The following is a 17,187-nucleotide window of genomic DNA, read 5'->3' on the forward strand; positions in this document are numbered from 1 at the left end:
ACTGAATGTAATATTGTAGTCTTCCTGGTGCATGTGCACCATGATTTTATAAAGTACATAGTAACTACAGCAATTGCTTAGGGCTCAGACAAAAGATGTTTTCAAGGAGGAGCATTTTTTCATTGGCATTATTCTGAAGCATCAGTGCAGATTGACTTTTAATTAGTTTTGTTTTTATTTTTAGTTCTACAAACAAGGTCCCTTTTATTGCCTCACCCAGGGTGAACTGCTTCTGCAGTCCAGTTTTAGTATGCCACTCCACACAAATTTTAAATACTTTTCTTTAAATGTATAAAGCTCCAGCTTTATATATTTAACTGATTACTTAAGTAATTTCAACTGGGTCCTCCCACATGCATGTCAAATTCTGCAGCTCCAAAGCCAAATTCATTTGATCTTACTCTTCTTTCACCAAATCTGCCCCAAAACTCCTTTCTTACTCAGAATCTTAAGGGGAAAATAAGGCATTTACTCAGTTCCTGAGCCAGAAACTCAGACATCAGCCTTATTCCTTATTCTCGACTAACCTCTGCATTTCATCAACCCCCAGATCTATCAATTCCACTCCCCAAAATGTTCAACAGCTGCTCTGCCTTTGACAGACATCAGCGTACAACTGGCTACTCAGTAGCCTCCTTCCTTTTCTCCCTAATTCTCCCCACCGAACCCCAACCTTCACTTCATCTTTTCCTCTAATATTAGGGTGATTTTTCCAGTGTGAAAATCTAATCTGGGGCTTCCCTGGTGGCGCAGTGGTTGAGAATCTGCCTGCCAATACAGGGGACACGGGTTCGAGCCCTGGTCTGGGAAGATCCCACATGCCGCGGAGCAACTCGGCCCGTGAGCCACAACTACTGAGCCTGCGCGGCTGGAGCCTGTGCTCCGCAACAAGAGAGGCCGCGATAGTGAGAGGCCCGCGCACCGCGATGAGGAGTGGCCCCCGCTTGACGCAACTAGAGAGAGCCCTCGCACAGAAACGAAGACCCAACATAGCCAAAAATTAATTAATTAAAAAAAAAAAAAAAAAAAAACGCAGAAGTACTTAACTAAAAAAAAAAAAAATCTAATCTGCTCCAAATGCTTTAGTGGCTTTTGATAATAGGCTCCACGACATATTAACAATGCCATGAAGGGGCCCTGCCCAACTATCCAAACTCATTTCCAATTATTTCTCCCTCACCCTTTAGGCTCCAGCCCTACTAGACTCACTTCCTACACACCCCATGCTCTTTTATCTTCTGAACTTTTTGAACATGTTTTCCCCTCTACCTAGAATGCAAAATTAGGAAAACTCCTTTAAGTCTTACTTCAGATGATACTCTTGGAAACAGAAGCCCTGGGGTAGGGAGCAGTGGCAGGGGAAGCTTTCCAGTCCATCTTGTCTGTTCAGTAAACTGTCAGCTCTTTGAAGGCAGGGGATGTGCTTCTTCATCTTGGTTTCCCAGAACCTATGCCAACACCTGACACTTACAATATTCTGGGAATAAGACTTTGAAAATATGAAATCAGTGCACTTTCTGCTACTAACACTAAGCTTTGAGACTTTTTTACCCCAGAGAGAAAGGGTGATTTCAAAGAAACGAATGGGAGAAGAAAGAGACAAGATCCTATCTGAAGGGAAGACAAAAGAAATAGTTACTTTGGTTCTAGAGAGAGAAGAAAAAAACATGAGATCAGGCTCCCCACTTAGGGGCTCCCCACTTAGGGGCTTATAGAAATACCCACATAAAATGAGGGGGGTTAACCATGATAGGACACTGTGGAAACCCCAGACAGTCTGAAGGATAGGGCTCCTCCTCTTTTTAGTAACTCACCAGGACCAGGAAGCAGAAGCAGGTTCGTTCATCTGAAGCTCAGCAAGCCAAAATGCTGAGACGCCAAGGTTCGCAGCAAACAGCGGGTTGATTAATGAAGCAGCCAGGCAAGGAGATGGGAAAAACTCACAACCCCAAACCCCCCAAGGCAAGAGGCTGGATTATTTATGGGCTATCGAATAAAGGGGCAGGGTCGTCTGAGGCTGGAGGGCGTGGGGAAAGAAGACTGGAAAAACGCGTGGTAATCATCGTTCTGCACATGCGTAATAGGCTACAGGCCTCTGCTCGTTCAAACTTGGAGGCTCTTTGCACGATCTGAGGGTGGAATTTCAGCCCTCTGATGTCAAAAGGTCACAGAGCGGACATTCGCACATGCCCAGTTGGAGGGTTGGTGGTCCTATCCAGTCTTAACCAGCTCAGCTGGAACTCTACACAGCTGACTCCAATTCCTGGAAAACAACTCCCGCAAACATCTTCTTGTTTAGGCTTCCTGCCGCTTGGAGGACATGCAAGACTTTGTAGCAACAATTAAAATGACCTTGATTAGTCAAGGCAGGCTACAGGTGAAATTATTTAACCAATGATTACCCACGGTATCAAGGACAGAACATCACTGGTGGAAGGAAAGGTCTCAGTAGATGATTCTAAAATGGCTCGTTAAATATTTATATTAAAATATATCATCTTTATAGAGTGACAGTGACAGACTACGACTCCTGTAGCAGTAGAAATATAAGAGAAGTGGGAGACAAACTTAGAAGAGAAGTCTTTTCTTGTAAAATACATAAAGCATGAGAACAGGGATATGAAATCATAGAAGACTCTCCTGACATGTGGGAAAATTTCCAGTTGAAAAACTCCAGTCACCTTTTTTAGCCATGATACATGTTTGAATTCCAAGGTCCTGACGTTTTGAAAAGGTTTGTACTGTAATGGCTACAGAAATCTCATATACGCTTGAGTCATTTATGCTTACAATTCATCACTTTCCCACCAAATTACGTAAAAAGAATTGGGAAAAGCCAGTTACATTATGTTATAAAATATTTTTTGACTTATTTTTGGATTTCCTTATCTATTTTAAATGTCAGCTGAGCTAAGCAAATGCTCTCAATCCCCATTCAATAAAGGTATATCTGATGCCAGTTTAAACTAAACCAGAACATTTGCCTTAAATTTTCCAAAATAAATTCTATAGAATTACAATGTTTTGTACTAATAAAAAAAGAGCCTTTTTATGTGATATTCATGTTTTATTTTGCTGCTTGTTTGAAAAATGTGTTTTCAATTAGAAGTTTAATTAGGGAGACAGAAGAACAAGCAGAAAAATTTTTTCCCATCTCAACCTAAAATTATTATTAAAGAAGTTTTTTATTTAACTAAAGTAAGATCCAAGTAACCACTTTCCTATGCCTGAAAGCTATACTGACATCAGCAGTTTTATGGAAACGTTTTGCACTTCCAAAACCAACAGGTAACCTAGAGACCACTAGAATGCTAATGGCCATTTTCTGTAGTTTTACATTAAAAAAAAAAAACAAAAAACTGCTGTGCTATCCATAAAGCAAAATAATAAAGTCTATATGTAACACTCTTATTTCCAGTATTCATTCTTTAAGTATGGCCTGAGGTGAACATTTGCAATACCATTTCAAATATTTTATTATTTATAATATTTTCCCCTCAGATATTTGAATGGATGATAAGAAGGCTTTATTTTATAGAACATTTACTGGTCTAAATAGTATTTGAGGTCACACGATTTGCTGTCCACTTAAATAAACAATGTTATGTAGTGTTGGTGAGCTGGTTGTTCCTTAAGATCTCAATCCCACTTCTCAATAAAATCAGTCAGGAGTCCATGAGTAGCCAACAAAGATGGTTGAAGTGGGTGTTGTTACAAATACCTTTGTTTAGTTGTTTTAAACAGACTTGAAATTGTATTAGTAAAACTACAATGTGCAGGTGATTAGGGACTGGAAATCTGCACCCTCAGATTTGGTGCTAAATTGAACACTTCACTTGTTTGGGGAATTTATGTAAATAATAGAGTACAAGACATTAAGATTTTATTTAAATAATTTATTTTTTACCTAGAAGTGTTTAACTTTTTTATTTAGCCCATTATTTGTTTAGATTATGTATATCTTTATTTTACAGTGTTGGATGATGTGAATGACGTAGTTACACAGGGTGTTTAGGAATATTATTCCAATAGAGAAGATGAAGAAGAAAGCTCTCGGTTTAATTGAGATATAGTATCCTTGTTTAATACTTCCAACACTCCCTGAAGTAGTTAATATTCTAATATCTCTGAAGGATAAAAAAGGGAAAATTTAGAGCAGTTAAATGCTTTACCCATGGCCATACCCATGGCCATACAAATAGTTAAGTGGCAGAGGGAAAATTTGAAGCTGGCTGTGCCTAGAGACCTTGTTTTTAACCTCCACACGGTGTGCTCCAACACAGAACTGGCTTTTCTATTACACTTTGGCCTTCCCCTTTCCTAGTGGTTCTTTTCAATTTGGTCTTTTCCATCTCAATTTTGGTTTGTCTTTGTATCTTTCTTTGGTTCCTATCAAGAAAGACTATGCCATTCTGAATTAGCATGCAAAAGTCAACATAAACTGTAGGTGTGAGAAGAAACCTATGCAAATAGCCATATTACCCATATCAATGTGCCCTTGCCATAAGCAAAGCAACTTTTGACAGTCAACTTATTTGAAAGATTTCATTGGTGGTAAGTAAAGAAAAAAGTTGGACCATCAAGAATTACCACTCACATACTGATTATTAAGGGCTTACTTGATGCCTGGCACTGAATTTAGCCATTTATATACAGTATCTAATGTAATCTCTACCACAACCTTATGACATAAACATTATTACTAGTAATTTACTGAGGAGAAATTTGAGGCCTGGAGATATTATGCAATTTACCCAAGGTCATACAATTTAACAGGTTAAGCAGAAATTTGGACTTATATTTGATTAATTGCAAAGATTGTGATATATTAACCATATGGTAAAACTGCACTTTAGACCACTTGGCTGTGCTCCTTCTTGAAAGAATATTTTGAGTAAAGAGAGAGACCAACACTTAAGTGACTCAAGGTCACATTCTCAGCACAGGTATAGCAAATGTCCACTAATCACTTCCTAAAAAGTATCAAAGAACAATTTTTCTGAAAGAAAAGAGGGGAGAGAGAAGGGGGGAGGAAGGAAGGGAGGATAAAAGGAAGGAAGGAAGGAAGGAAGCAGAAAAGAAAATCCCTCCTCACTTCCTTGGTTGATGGTTAAACTCAAAGTCCTGAGCCAAATGAGCAGATAAATCGTGAAATCAAAGCAGAATTTTCCTTTTCACTACAGTGGAAGGAGTTGTCTTATCAAATATTTTCACATTTTTCTTTGTCATTATTTCTATCTGTTTAGTCACCGCACCACTGCTTGAAGCAGAAACTGAAGTCAGGGGAAACGCCAAAGGCAAGGACCACTTTACAGTGATAAAGAGATTGAAGCAGTGGCTCCTCTTCCCCTGCAGTTCCTGGTGGAGCCCCATGCCAGGAAAGGACTCCTAGAGTCTCTAGATGGCAACTGAGCCTGAATGGGATGTTAAAAGCTTTCACTTATCATTCTGGATTGCATGATTCCACTCTGAGTACGGACAAGAGGGAATAAGTACAGCCAACTGCCAGAAACTTTTTATTGCCTCAGCGCATACCTATTTTTTAGCTGGATGACTTTTACTTTTTCCATTTTTTAATTGCTTTGTTTGTATTGTCCCTTTTCTCAGGGCAGTTTCTAAATATGACTTTGGAGGGTCTTTTATGTTCAGAACAGTGACAGAACCACAGAGATCTCAAGCTAAGCATGAAAGCCCAGATCTAATATCTTCTCACTACTTTCCTTCCATCTAATAGGTCTGCTTGCTTATCTTGCTGCTATGATACAAGGACCGATACAGATGCTCATTGAGGAAAAACTAGGAGTGGCAGAAAAGTAGACAGAAACAATTCCTTGTCAGAACTCTGATTTGATAACTCATCAAATTGCACACACATTATGCAACCAGACGGCCTACGATGGTGAAGTGTGCAGTCAAGAAAGTGAGAGATTGAGAAAACTGCCTCCTGAACTTGCTTGGCCAGCTGTGTAACGTTCTCCAGCAGGAAAAAGTAGGTAATCACAAACACTCACTTTTTATTCACGGAGATGAGGGAATGGAATTGATCATGTCTGTGGAGTGCTTTGTGGCCTTTGGAATAAAGGCATTCTACAAATATATATTTCTATGTAGGGTTGTGTGTGTGTGTGTGTGTGTGTGTGTGTGTGTGTGTGTGTGTGCTCTTTCTCTTGAGTAATAGGGCAGAAAGGGAGAATTTCCTACAGGATCTGCAAGTATATTTCATCGTCTCTGTATGTTGTATGCTCTGTATATCTAAGCATTTTTACAGGTAAGCTGCTTTCTGTCTTATGAAAAATGTCTGTTGACTGTACTAGGGTCTTAAATATCCATGGTACAAACTGGCAGCTTAGTGCTTTTCATTCAGTATCCAGCAGACGAGCAAATCCCAGGGCTGAGCTATTGATCCAGCTGAACTCACAAGCAGTATGTCCTTATTCTTCTGGTTCAGTAGCCTTGGATGTAGTATACAAAATAATTTGCTGAATTCTTCAGAGCGATTTTCCCCTGGGGTTGGAAAAACACAGTTGGAAAAATGCGAAGATATTTCACTGCATTCAACAATAAAAGGAACATTTTAAATAAGTTTACTGATATAAAGAAGCCTACTTGTTTTGTTTACGTTTAATGTTGTTTTTGTTTTATCTTATTTTGTGGTTATTTCCACGAAAAAGTCCAACAGGGTAAAACTTTAATCAAAATTCTTTTAAAACAATTTTAACCGGCCCACTGTAAGCTAAGCTCTTCCTCACTTATCACTCAGGGTTTGGGGAAAACACTTAATTTTCAAATCAGCTTTTATTAATGTTCATGATCATACTATTATTTGTATCTGTACTTTTTATTCATTTTTCTAATTTATATACCATATCAGTCTCAAGATATGAAATAATATTTTTCTGTTTCAAATGAAAGACAAAGAACAAGAGAGAAGATAGAGGAACAGCTGGTGGTCGCCATGAAAAGAAGGAACACATCAAGGTCCTTATTTATTGGTCTCCTCTCTTGTTAGAGGCACAGGGGTCACTGCTCAGGAAGATGACCTGGATGTTCAGTCCAGGGAAGCCAGTTAGCCTTTGAATTCAAATCAGAGCTGGACCAAGATTTACAGGCTAAGTGATCAGTGCTGGTCTCTGTAGGGCTCAGTTTCTTCACCTGTAAAATGATCCTCCATCATAAAGTCAGTGTGACATTCAGGTTAAGAAAGAAATGTATTGAAAGCATTTGGCACAACCCTGGAAGAGAGTAAGCACTCAAAAATAAGTACTTAATATGATGAACCGTAACATATCAGTAGCAGTAATGGTAGAGTCATGGGGACACAAAACTATAGATCAAACTTAAATAAGTCAGACTCTTAAGAAAACTGTTTACTGCCTAGCACATGTTCAGCACTGTCTTAGATGTACTAGGCACTGGGGATACCAATTAGGAAGAATAAGGTATGGCGTCTGCCCTAAAGAACTATCTAGTTAAAATGATACATGGGGAATACGTTTAACACAGGACAATTAAGTAACAAATGAATACTAAAGGAGATAGAGTTCATAGAATAGAATAGTAATAGCATTCATTATCTGATAAAAATGCAGAACTAGGAGACATATGTGCATATATATGTATATATATACATATATAGATACACACACATATATTTAGAGAGAGATGATTTCTTCAATAGTTTTATCTACAACCTCCCACACCTATGCAACAAAGATAAACAGTAAACTGTCAGAAAACACAGCCACTTCACCGTTATCTAAATATTAAGGAATTCTAGGAAATCAATTTCTATTTGATGAGCTTAAAAAGCCAATCATGAAAAGAGTAAAGCAAGACTTTGAGTAGCCTCAGAAGCCCAATGTCAAGTATTACATTTCAGTTTGCTTCTGGGAAATTAATCAGGTCAACAAAGCTTATATCAATAAGAAATGAGGGAAGTGGGGAGCTCTTTTTAAACAAAAGCAACAATTGGGCTATAATTATATAATCAATAGCCTCTTTTAACGCCTGGAGCATCAAACTGAGGAAGATTTTGTGTATAGGAAGAATGAAAGCATCATTGGCTAATAATCATCTTGGTGATTACATCAAGTAAATGTTAACAAATTATTAAGACAATATTAACTATTATTAGCTTTTTTAATTATTATACATAATTTGGTTGAGTTTCAGGGCACAAAGATATTCAAAATGTTCATACCTATTGTCCAGGCCCCTATTTTGCTGGTGTTATCTCACATTGGTGAGATTTGAAAATAAGAACTATTTAAAAAGAGATCTATATAGAATTTAATTTTATTACTTTAGATTTACTTGCATATTTATTAGTTTAACAAGTATTTTAGGATCTAGGGACACCACTATGCATAAAACACATGTATATAAATAGATAAAGCAAACATATAATAAGTTATAAATTGTATATTATATAAGAATTTTTAGGTAATGAAAAATAGCTTTAAGAAAAATGAAGCAGAATACTACATGAATAGAGATTCTTTTTAAAACTCTCTAAGGAGGTCAACTTTGAGCAGAGGCTTCAGTGAAATGATAGGGTGAACAATGCATGCAAAGTCTAGGTTAAGGTCATTTCTAAGAGGGAGGGATAAGAAGTTCAAGGCCTTGATGCTGAAGTGGATTCAGGTTATTTTAAGAACAGCAAAGAGGCTAGTATGTCTAGATGCACAGAGAGGTCTAGAAACTTGCCTGAAATTTTGCTCTAAGTTTTGAAACTGAGAATTTTAATTTTTATGTCTACACATGATTAACTTAGTTTTATGTATCCAAAAACTGCCACTTTCAGAACACAGAAGAAAGAAGGTCAAATTAATTTAAAGTAGTCCCAGGATGGTAACCCTAGGAACCCAGCACTGTTAAAAGCAGAAGCAAACAATGGTCAACAGACACAGCAAACTAGAGAAGTAAACCTGAAATGTCTAAGCTGCTTGGAATTAGTGGATACAGAATATTTATATCCCATAAGACTCCAGGGCCAGAATGATTTTCCAGAGAGTTGTTCAAACTTAAATGAAGAAATAATTCCCAAACTAACAACACTGTTTTAAAGCACATTTTTTAAAATGCTGCTTAATTACAAATCCAATAAAAAAACACACAAAAATGAAAACTATATAACAGGAATCGTAAATACGTGATTTCAGTTTATGTAAAAAGTTTGTCTCTTCATAGTTGCAGCCTGATTGATGTGCTGAAAATGATTCCAAAACTCCATCTTGGTTTATTTAGCCATGTCTGCTATGCCATTTTAAAATCTAAGAGTAAAAAAAATTTTAACAAATATAGTAGAGGGTTAGTATTCTTAATATATTGAGACCTCTTTCAAACCAATAGTCAAAATTCTAATACCCTCATGGGAAAGAAAAAAATGGGCAAATTATATGCAATAAAATCTAAAGAAGCAGAAATATGTGACCAATCAGCATAAGAAATATTCAATGTTTCCAGTAGTAAAAGAAAAAAATTAAATCAACCATGAAACTCTGTATTAGCTTAGCAGATGAACAAAAAAATAAGGGAAAAAAATCACTCATCATCAGTGCTAATGAGTGATTAGTGAAACAGCCATGACCTGGTGACATATAAAATATTTTCTTAGAGAGTTTCAGATCTCTCATAAATGTATGTCTCTTACCAAATCAGGGTTCCCTGCATAATAAAGAGAATTGCTCCACAACTTTATCATTAAGCAGAACAAAATTAATTTAATGTGACTTCTATCAGTGTTTTGTCTGTATTGGGTAAAGATTTAATTATTATCTGGGTCATTTTCCAGTATTTCAGATAAGTGATGCTACTTTTTACTAATTCATTTGAAAAGAAAAACCTAAAAGAAATCTCTATTTCTTTATGACAATTGATATAGTAGTGATTTCTAAAAATAAGGCCCAGAGATGACCTGGACTCCCATCCAGACATATTTGAGCCTAGAAATCTGAATTTGTAACCAACTCCCAGGAGCTGCTGATGTACATAATTTTGAGACTCATTGACCCAGAGGAAGCAAACCGAAAAATTAATCCATACCGGCACACATCAGGAGTCATAGATGTGCCTCAGAAACACACATCTGCAAAGTAGCAAGCAGGTGAAGTGACGCATTGCCACTTATCAAGGCTCTTGGAAAATCAGCCTGGGAATGGCCTCCAAGAATGGACCTCATGTTCGACCTTGGCAGCTGACTTCCCAGGCAGCCCTATGCACTGAGGCTGAAATGGATGCAATAGCACAACTCAACGGGTGGAACTAGTCACCAAGCAAACCTACCGGGGCAGCAGGAGACCAGCTGTGTCATTCCCCTATGGGCATTTCCATCACAGCCACCCTTCAGGTCAGCACACACATTCTCTGGCCTCAAAATATGCCTTTTGCCTTATTCTATTGAAAGTTACAATGGATCCAATTTTCTGAACCTCTGCTTACTGCCATATCTTCCTGTCATCCTCAGTGATCATGAATTGCATGATTTGAATACATACTCACAAAGATGAGTACGTATTCAAACTCTACAGTACAGAATAAAGAACAAATTCAGACTTTTAAAAAGCTACATATGAGAATCCTTTTTCTAGCAATCATAGACAGGTGAGTGGTGAATATGATATCTGACATGATGGTGGGACTCTGATGGCAATAAAGTATAACTGAGTGTCTATCAGTCTGGTTCTGGCCTGTTTGTTCACGCTCCAGGCCAGTTTCATGAAAGGGAAAAAGAGAACTGTATTTTTCCATTTGTAGAGCTGCAAAAAAGAAATGACATTTTTATTTATTATATGAAGAGTTTTCAATTGTTTCTTAGTTTATTTGAAACCAGTTTTTAAAATTATTTCTGAGAACGTTAATACATTTTCTTAAGTAACAAATTGTGCTTTTATCTACATTTTCAGCTTTTCAGTATACAAAGAGGGCTTGCAAAATCACTTCAGTGTTTTCTGTAAAAGCCTAAATGTAAACAAAAAGTAAATACAAATGCCAGGAGTCTGTTAAAATCCGACAGATGTGTCCTCTACCCGTTTTTCTTTGCTTGAATCAGGTTCTTTGTGTCCCCATTTCCCCCAGCCTTGGCCAAGTGCATTTTGTCTCTCACTAGTGCCCTGAAGATGATGATACAATGGTGTGCATTCAGTGCGGTGGCATGTGCAGAACTATGGCTCAAGGTCCCTTCATTGTTTCCTCAGGGCAACCATTTCAGGGAGTGAATTATACTTGTTCTTAAGGATGGGCACTACAGCCATTTCTCAATGGCTAAAAATCACTTTCTTCCAAGATGGTTTTTAATGTAACCACTTTTCTTATTTATAGCATAGACATAGTAGTCCATGGTCATACAACACATTTTAAATAGTACATTAAAAAAAATGATATTATCTTTGCCCCCCAAGCCCCGCCTCCAGGATGTTCACAGCTTTGGAGAGTTTGGCTGGTATTTACTTTTATTATAATTTTGTGTAGGGAAAATTTAATTTAGAGTCTGTATAAATGATAAAGTAATTCCAAATAGTAGTTGTATCCATACTCATCACTGATCACTAAGTGGGACTGATTATAAATGTACTGGGAGACTATCAGGAAGGCACTGTTGACTTACTTAACATAGATAAACAAGCCACATAAAAAATGAAAGCACAATGCTTACTGAATTGTAAGTGATTAAACATTAATGACTAAAGCTTAGTCAAACACTGAAAGTCTTAAAGTCTTCCACAGTACATCATGTTGAGTGTCAACAGATAAAACAGAATGCCAATATTAGTTGTAATGTTCTTGAAAAGAGTTAAGCTTTGTCGATAGCTATAAATGTACGTGTGCCAATATCTAAAAATCCATCAATCTCTACACACTGTTTGTGTGAGGCCCTATTAGTCTGACCGTACCAAAAATATTCCAGTACTGGTTAGCACTGAAAATAAACATGTCTGAAAGTACTTTTATACTCACTTATTTGTTTCTTTTGTGCCATGTGTATGGATTTTGGTATTGATATAGTCAAATATTTATTATCCACACTAAAAGAAGGTTGAGATAGAATGACTAAATCAAATCTTTGTTTTATTTTTGTTCCTTCATAGCCTCTCTACCAAGTGGAATGCTGTAGTGAAAGCAAGTTTAAACCAGCATCTGTCATATATCAAATGATTATTAAAGGAGGCACAAAAACAGTAATACAACCTGGTTTTTGTAATCTCAGGGAAGTCCCCAAGCTCTATCTTCAGTCACCTTGGACAGTCATCTTGCAGGAACAAAATATAAGAATTCAGGATAGGTGGCCTTGTAATCCCAAAGCTCTGTTTTGTTCAGTGACCCACTCCTAGCACAGATGAATTTGTTGCCTTATCTGACAAAAAAGGTTGATTGATCCTGCTATTGAAAGATCATTTCATTAGCTTCAAAATAGCCTTTTCACACAAGGACCCAGGGGAGCAGAATTTTCCCCACCAATATGGGAAAGCTCTACTAGTAGAAGGCCATTCAGCAAGTCAGAGTATTACCAAAAAGCTACTGAGAGACAGTTTAGATGTTGTAAAGCACATTTTCTGTATATTTGGGAATTGCAAATGGATCAGGCATGAGGTGATATTCAGGAATAATTTTTAGTTTTATTAGGTATGATAATGTTAGTTTGACAATGTAAGAAGACACTTTTATCTCTTAGAGTAGGATGTTATATTGTCTGTATAATATTTGGTATTATCTTTCCCCCCACCACCATTCCACCCCATTGTATAGAAGACTCAACAAATCTTTGCTTTCAATACCACATCCGTTTAACTGTAGATGTATTGTGGTGACTGCGTTTAAATATTCATTTATCTAGCTAACATTAATTTTGGCTTCATATAAGAAAAAACACTACACTTGACATCCAAAGATCTGGGTTCAAATCTTCACTCTGTTTTTGATTAAGCCATATGATCTTGTTAAAAAAAAAAAAAATCCCTTAACCTGTTTAGATTAGGTATTGTTGCTTTAAAGTAGTAGCTCTTTCTTGTCAATTACTTAGTTATTTTGAAGAGTCAAACTAGCAGTAAATTTAAAAATTCTTGATGAACTCTTAAGTGTTATATCCATGTGAGGTATTATTGAGAAGCTCCTATAACCCTAAGAAGATTTCAGATAAGAAATGCAAAGAAGGGGTAAAGTTTACATTCAGGGGTCACAGAGTATAATAACATTAACAACTGACACCACAGATCTTTCAAGGGACAAGGCTGTATTTTTCTGGGAAAATGCACTGAATGTTCTGTGTTTGAAGGTTAGCCTGGATAAAGGCTCTGGAGGAAGAGGAAGCTGTTCTGTGTAGTATATAAAATAATCCAAAACTGTGGGAGAAGAAAATCCTTGATGGAGGGAAGGAGGAGCAGAGATTCAAGGTAAAGTTTCAGATAAAGGAATTATAAAATCAAATAGGGCCACCTTTCAGTGATGGTTGATTTTTCTGCAAAATCTTTTCAACTCACCAAAACTTCATTTTTGTGGATTTTTGTGGGAACCAGGGAAAGGACTAAATTTCAGGTTCAGTGCGTGAGAAATGCTACGTACAGATATCAGAAGAGGAAGTTTTTATTATCTTATGGCAGATGAAATGCAGAAGAAAGCCCTCAGAAATCCACAAGAGTTGGGTTGATTTGACCAATCATAGGCTCTGGAATTTAGGGTCCTAGTCAGATTTACCAGGGTGGTTGAGAGACCAAGAGGCTTCCATTGGCACAGCGACATCACAGTTAAATATAACACACGGTAAGCCACAAAATATGCTGTCAGAGAGATGTATAATATCATATGGTGTTAAAAGAGAGGATATCACTTTCAGTTGAAGATAGCAGAAAGTTTTTATCCAAGAGAGGGATTTGAAACTTTTTATTTTGTTCTGATTCATCTCATTCTGCTGGTTTTATATGAAAGTATGAGTAGAGTTTAAAGAAAATAAAGACATCCTAGAGAATGTATTCCCCTTCAAATGAATACCCAAATTTCACTGTAGGAACTTAAAATTCACCCAAACTCTCCATTCCTACTTTTATTTTTTGTTCCAAAGATCTTCATTTATTTCATTCAGTAAGTCAAAAAAAGTTTTACTTTGTTACTCTTGTGTGTCAAATACAGTGCTAGATACTGAGCTTACAAAAATGAGTAGAGGGCTTTCCTGGTGGCGCAGTGGTTGAGAATCTGCCTGCTAATGCAGGGGACACGGGTTCGAGCCCTGGTCTGGGAAGATCCCACATGCCGTGGAGCAACTGGGCCCGTGAGCCACAACTACTGAGCCTGCGCGTCTGGAGCCTGTGCTCCGCAACAAGAGAGGCCGCGATAGTGAGAGGCCCGCGCACCGCGATGAAGAGCGGCCCCCACTTGCCGCAACTAGAGAAAGCCCTCGCACAGAAACGAAGACCCAACACAGCCATAAATAAATAAATAAATAAATAAACCCAAAGTTAAAAAAAAAAAAATAGATGTAAAAAAAAAAAAAATGAGTAGAATACTGTCCCTCCCCTACAGAGCTTAGCCTTCAGTGAAAGGACTTGTCGATTTCCAATGCGTATTGGGCTCATAAGCATCACTTCCCAAAAAGCATTAATGTCTCAAACTATGCTCTGACTTATGTTAAAAGTTGACGATGTACTTTGAAGGTTTTTATTTAATTCCATTCTTATCATACTGACAGATATTTCCTGGGTGTTAAAAAAGGATCACCTTTCAAAGTAATTTAAACTTTATACTATTTTTTCACTTCCGTAGTAAAATACAACTTGAGATGATCCTACAAAACATCAGAAGTCTCATCTAAGTAAGTCACTAAGAAAACTTTGAAATGACGTTACTGAGGACACAAAAGTTTATAGGGAGGATGATTATAATTAGACCTTCGTAGCTGATATGCATACAGTACAAGAATGAAGTAAGCTAGGAACTCAAGAATCTGCTATTCTCTGTAAATATACTTCTCATGATAAATAAGTAAATTGGCATTCCAATTTTTGTAGAGGAGTCCCTGCTTTGAGAAATGTAGACTCTAATTCATTGTTTTTTAATGTCTTTTGGATTATGGAATTCTGAGACAGAAAAAACTACAGGTCTTTCTACAGAATAATGAACATGTGGCCCTACACACAACATTTTTGATATAGATCAGGGGATTTTTCAACTCTTGTTCTAGGTAGGGGAGGACAAATTCAAGTTCACTAATGATTACAATAAGTGCTATTACTTGCAAGTCCATGATATTTACAGGACCTGAAGTAAATTACTAATATTTTAAGGTCTTGGACCACTTTGTGATGACTGTAGAGATATGATCTGAAAATGTGTTGTTGTTTTTTTAAAAAAAGGCCAATCAAGAATGAAAAGAGGATTCTGAGATACTTAAGGTCCAAGCCAGTCTTTTTCATGTTATGTCCCTGGAGCCAAAAGCAATCCCTGACATATGTATGGTAGATGCAAAATAACCTGTGTTGTAAAAAGCAAAGGTCATGGATATGCCACCAAGTAAATACTCATCCTTACGGTTCTTTGCCTGATGCTAAATGGTTCTTACAACACTTCTAAGGTAAAGACTCCCCATTAGATGCATCCCCTTGCATTCCCAACCCCTCCGGCAGGGTCTGAGTAGCCTTTGCATTTCTACTGTCGGTTGGGATCAATCCTGGGGCCATTAGACCATGATCTCTTTTGTTTTAAGACAAAATGTTAGACCTTAAGTATTGCTGTAAAATAAAATAATATCTTTGGCCTGCATTTAAAATACCAACCTGCCTAAAGGCAAAATTCTCTTCCCCTCATCACACAGTGATGAATCTGTATTTGCTGGGCGAGCAACCCTGTCCCCAGGCACTGTGAACAAGAATGCAGAGAAGATAATTAGTGCAGAACCTGGGAGAGATGGGCAGTGCAGGAACAATCCACTGCTGTGAGTGCAAAGAAAATTTGGCCCAAAGCACGGTCATTAAATATATACTGTGTTGATGATGAAGCTGGGGAAGGAGGACTGAATAATGCATTCTGATATTTTAAAGATAATCCTCTCCTCATCCAAATATTTTGACTTAAAGAAAGCCATTCTTACAAAGAGGAGGGTTTTGCCTTTTTTAGACATACCATTTTGGGTATGTCAGAGGAAATCTACATCATATTAGTCTAAAGATAAGACAAACTATATTTTACTGATATATTTGAATTAATTACTGAAAGAATACCCTGAATTCTTTGAAATCTTGTGTTATTTAGAATTAAGAGCCTTTGCCTATAAGTGTGTATTAAAGAAAAATTCCAGGAGTACAATACCTCTTGTAGCATTTTACCTAATTGGAGAAATGGTTACATAGCATCATTCACTTTGCAGCAACGTGGAAAAACGAACACTTTGTGGAAAGTTGTCCAGGCCCCCACTGTCACCCCAACAACAAATTCAACTTTCCAATAAAAGAATATCATGTAGATTAGGATATAAGCTAGCAGTTCTTGGGCCGTTGTGAATAAGTACCATAAATTAAGTTTTTTAACACCAGTTAGAATACATATATATACACATATATATATATATATAAAGCCTTAAGGTCAGACATTCTTTCATGAATCATAGCACAATACAAAATAAATAAGGAAGAAATCCTGAGTTTAAAATGATCATCTGTATAACAATGTGACTGAGGATAAGCAGATGTTTTGCTACATTAAACAAGGTCCTAAAAGCTTACAGTAGGGGTTGATAAACTGGGGTCAGTGATCCAAATCCGGCCCACAGCCTGTTTTTGTATGGCCCTCAAGCTAAGGATGGTTTTTAAAATTTTAAAGGGTTGTAAAACAAAACAAAACAAAGAGGAATATATGAGAGAGACCATATGCAGCTCCCAAAGCCTAAAATATTTATTATCTGGCCGTTTACAGAAATACTTTGCCAATCCCAGGTTTAGATTCTAGTGTATTAATGGCTAGCCATAATGTGCAACTTTGGATTCAGTTGGAAATGCCACATTATTACACTAAAGATAGCTCTCTTCTTCTGCAGCGGTCAATTTGTGCCATTTTAGAGACTGAAAAGATGGAAAATTTCCCTAGCAACAAATCAAATGCTCAAATTTCTAGTTAATTTAAATCACACTAACTAGATTTGGCTTCCTTATCAAAAGAAATGCCTTAGGAATGAAGTTATCTGATGATAATTTTAATATTGAGCAA

General features: G+C 37.0%; 1 protein-coding gene across 3 annotated transcripts in view; it reads right to left on the reverse strand.

Annotated features, from left to right (window-relative positions):
* LOC309622492 (uncharacterized protein) overlaps positions 1 to 16,529 on the reverse strand; it is a 639,059-nt gene extending 622,530 nt beyond the window's left edge. For all 3 annotated transcript variants that reach the window (XR_014240904.1, XR_014240905.1, XM_082378571.1), the window contains exon 1: positions 1,815 to 16,529. The gene's annotated coding sequence lies outside the window, so the exon portion shown is untranslated. The remainder of the gene's footprint in view (positions 1 to 1,814) is intronic.
* Positions 16,530 to 17,187: the final 658 nt, after the last annotated feature.

Source organism: Balaenoptera borealis (genome assembly GCF_965194805.1).
Source record: "Balaenoptera borealis genome assembly, chromosome: 2".
NCBI lineage: Eukaryota > Metazoa > Chordata > Mammalia > Artiodactyla > Balaenopteridae > Balaenoptera > Balaenoptera borealis.